Here is a 4,306-nt window from a genome sequence, read left to right as displayed (position 1 = left end):
GCCATCCGACCAGTAGGGCATGGTGTAGATTTGCCGGTCCCTGAACCACCAGATGATTGAAATTCCATTCCAACAGAAATATTTTCTGATGTACAATCTGATTTAGATGAATCGGATGATAATGAATATACAAGTTTGTAACCTCCCCCTCCCACAATTTGTTGTTGTGGTCACTACTATTTTTGATGGTGAAGTCTCTTTTTTCAAAAATACGAGAGGAGTAAGATTTACAATAGACTTTCTATTATTTTCTCGTAGTTGGGTCCAGTTCATGTCTGTGGGCTGATTCTTAACGTTTTATGTTCTCTTGGTTTCAACCGACTTAAATAATTTTGAAGTAAGCCTGTGCAGATATTTTGTTTTCACTATAATTTATTCTCTCACATTTTTCTATATCACACTGTCTTTTGCATTTCCACATTAACAAAGCCAAAATTATATTGTTCTTCCAAAGTACAAAAACACGTCCGGCCACATTAGAGGTTGCCCACTACTACTTAACTCTGTGGTAATAACAATATTCCATAGGGTTTACAGATTTTCTTGACAAATGAATTTTGGTTAATTTATATTATTATTTTGTAAATCAATCCAGAAAGAAACAAATAAGTAGTAGCAAATTGCATAATTAACAACAGTAATTTTAAGTGTGCCAAATATTGTGTAATTTCAAATGTTTCAAAGGGGGGGGGGGGGGGGGGGATAACTCTACACACAGAGGTAGCACATATTGATTGTAATAAAGAAAAGAAAGTAATTTTTTTACAGATTTTAGTTTGAAGTTAAAACACATCATGTATAAAATTATATGAACTTTTTTAGAAAAACAACTGAGATAATATTAACCTGTTCAAAATTCAAAAATATTTCTGGTATCAACTACTTCCATTGAGGAAAAGTTATGCTTGAGGAGAATGTCCCTATACAAGTTCCAAAAGCTACAATTAGTATTGTTTGGTTTGACAAACAATGACTTTCACCTCCTGAAGACAAACACTGGCCAACATTACTGTATCCTTACAGTTTCGATAAATGTAATTAAGGAACAGCATCTTTTCACATCTTACATTTCGTACTAATTTTACTATGTTAACTCCTGGTTTCAAATCACAGTTACAGTTTGTGACATTTGTTTCTCATTGCTAATAAATACCTTGACTCCTACTACCTCGTCCTTGAGTGTTTCTGTCCATTGAATATAGTGGAGACAATACATGAATGGGCACAATAAATCTTATTTCGAGCTAAATTTCCAGTCAGTGGAAAGTCCTAGATGGAGTAACAATGATATTATTAAGAGATTTCTGCCTACCATATAGAGGAGATGATGTTATTGTTTGCTGAGACTGGGCACATTTTCAGGTGATTTCTGCCTGCTCTTGGCAAAAATAAGTGAACAAGTGTAATAGCGTCTGAAAGCTGAGACTGACTGTTATGTAAGGCATACAGTCATTTGTTGTTGTTGTCTTCAGTCCTGAGACTGGTTTGATGCAGCTCTCCATGCTACTCTATCCTGTGCAAGCTGCTTCATCTCCCAGTACCTACTGCAACCTACATCCTTCTGAATCTGCTTAGTGTACTCATCTCTCGGTCTCCCTCTACGATTTTTACCCTCCACGCTGCCCTCCAATGCTAAATTTGTGATCCCTTGGTGCCTCAAAACATGTCCTACCAACCGATCCCTTCTTCTAGTCAAGTTGTGCCACAAACTTCTCTTCTCCCCAATCCTATTCAATACCTCCTCATTAGTTACGTGATCTATCCACCTTATCTTCAGTATTCTTCTGTAGCACCACATTTCAAAAGCTTCTATTCTCTTCTTGTCCAAACTAGTTATCGTCCATGTTTCACTTCCATACATGGCTACACTCCAAACAAATACTTTCAGAAACGACTTCCTGATACATAAATCTGTATTCGATGTTAACAAATTTCTCTTCTTCAGAAACGCTTTCCTTGCCATTGCCAGTCTATATTTTATATCCTCTCTACTTCGACCATCATCAGTTATTTTACTTCCTAAATAGCAAAACTCCTTTACTACTTTAAGTGTCTCATTTCCTAATCTAATTCCCTCAGCATCACCCGATTTAATTTGACTACATTCCATTATCCTCGTTTTGCTTTTGTTAATGTTCATCTTATATCCTCCTTTCAAGATACTGTCCATTCCGTTCAACTGCTCTTCCAAGTCCTTTGCCGTCTCTGACAGAATTACAATGTCATCGGCGAACCTCAAAGTTTTTACTTCGTCTCCATGAATTTTAATACCTACTCCAAATTTTTCTTTTGTTTCCTTTACTGCTTGCTCAATATACAGATTGAATAACATCGGGGAGAGGCTACAACCCTGTCTCACTCCTTTCCCAACCACTGCTTCCCTTTCATGCCCCTCGACTCTTATTACTGCCATCTGGTTTCTGTACAAATTATAAATAGCCTTTCGCTCCCTGTATTTTACCCCTGCCACCTTTAGAATTTGAAAAAGTGTATTCCAGTCAACATTGTCAAAAGCTTTCTCTAAGTCTACAAATGCTAGAAACGTAGGTTTTCCTTTTCTTAATCTTTCTTCTAAGATAAGTCGTAAGGTCAGTATTGCCTCACGTGTTCCAACATTTCGACGGAATCCAAACTGATCCTCCCCGAGGTCTGCATCCACCAGTTTTTCCATTCGTCTGTAAAGAATTCGCGTTAGTATTTTGCAGCCGTGGCTTATTAAACTGATAGTTCGGTAATTTTCACATCTGTCAGCACCTGCTTTCTTTAGGATTGGAATTATTATATTCTTCATGAAGTCTGAGGGTATTTCGCCTGTCTCATACATCTTGCTCACCAGCTGGTAGAGTTTTGTCATGACTGGCTCTCCCAAGAGCGTCAGTAGTTCTAATGGAATGTTGTCTACTCCGGGGGCCTTGTTTCGACTCAGGTCTTTCAGTGCTCTGTCAAACTCTTCACGCAGTATCGTATCTCCCATTTCGTCTTCATCTACATCCTCTTCTCTTTCAATAATATTGTCCTCAAGTACATCGCCCTTGTATAAACCTTCTATATACTCCTTCCACCTTTCTGCCTTCCCTTCTTTGCTTAGAACTGGGCTGCCATATGAGCTCTTGATATTCATACACGTGGTTCTCTTCTCTCCAAAGGTCTCTTTAATTTTCCTGTAGGCAGTATCTATCTTACCCCTAGTGAGATAAGCTTCTACATCCTTACATTTGTCCTCTAGCCATCCCTGTTTAGCCATTTTGCACTTCCTGTCGATCTCATTTTTGAGACGTTTGTATTCCTTTTTGCCTGCTTCATTTACTGCATTTTTATATTTTCTCCTTTCATCAATTAAATTCAATATTTCTTCTGTTACCCAAGGATTTCTAGCAGCCCTCGTCTTTGTACCTACTTTATCCTCTGCTGCCTTCACTACTACATCCCTCAGAGCTACCCATTCTTCTTCTACTGTATTTCTTTCCCCTATTCCTGTCAATTGTTCCCTTATGCTCTCTCTGAAACTCTGTACAACCTCTGGTTCTTTCAGTTTATCCAGGTCCCATCTCCTTAATTTCCCACATTTTTGCAGTTTCTTCAGTTTTAATCTACAGGTCATAAGCAATAGATTGTGGTCAGAGTCCACATCTGCCCCTGGAAATGTCTTACAACTTAAAACCTGGTTCCTAAATCTCTGTCTTACCATTATATAATCTATCTGATACCTTTTAGTATCTCCAGGGTTCTTCCACGTATACAACCTTCTTTCATGATTCTTAAACCAAGTGTTAGCTATGATTAAGTTGTGCTCTGTGCAAAATTCTACTAGGCGGCTTCCTCTTTCATTTCTTAGCCCCAATCCATATTCACCTACTGTGTTTCCTTCTCTCCCTTTTCCTACACTCGAATTCCAGTCACCCATTACTATTAAATTTTCGTCTCCCTTCACTATCTGAATAATTTCTTTTATTTCATCGTACATTTCTTCAATTTCTTCATCATCTGCAGAGCTAGTTGGCATATAAACTTGTACTACTGTAGTAGGTGTGGGCTTCGTATCCATCTTGGCCACAATAATGCGTTCACTATGCTGTTTGTAGTAGCTTACCCGCATTCCTATTTTCCTATTCATTATTAAACCTACTCCTGCATTACCCCTATTTGATTTTGTGTTTATAACCCTGTAGTCACCTGACCAGAAGTCTTGTTCCTCCTGCCACCGAACTTCACTAATTCCCACTATATCTAACTTTAACCTATCCATTTCCCTTTTTAAATTTTCTAACCTACCTGCCCGATTAAGGGATCTGACATTCCACGCTCC

The sequence above is a fragment of the Schistocerca gregaria genome, chromosome 6 (genome assembly GCF_023897955.1).
Source record: "Schistocerca gregaria isolate iqSchGreg1 chromosome 6, iqSchGreg1.2, whole genome shotgun sequence".
NCBI classification, from domain to species: domain Eukaryota; kingdom Metazoa; phylum Arthropoda; class Insecta; order Orthoptera; family Acrididae; genus Schistocerca; species Schistocerca gregaria.
This window is presented reverse-complemented; position numbering follows the sequence as displayed.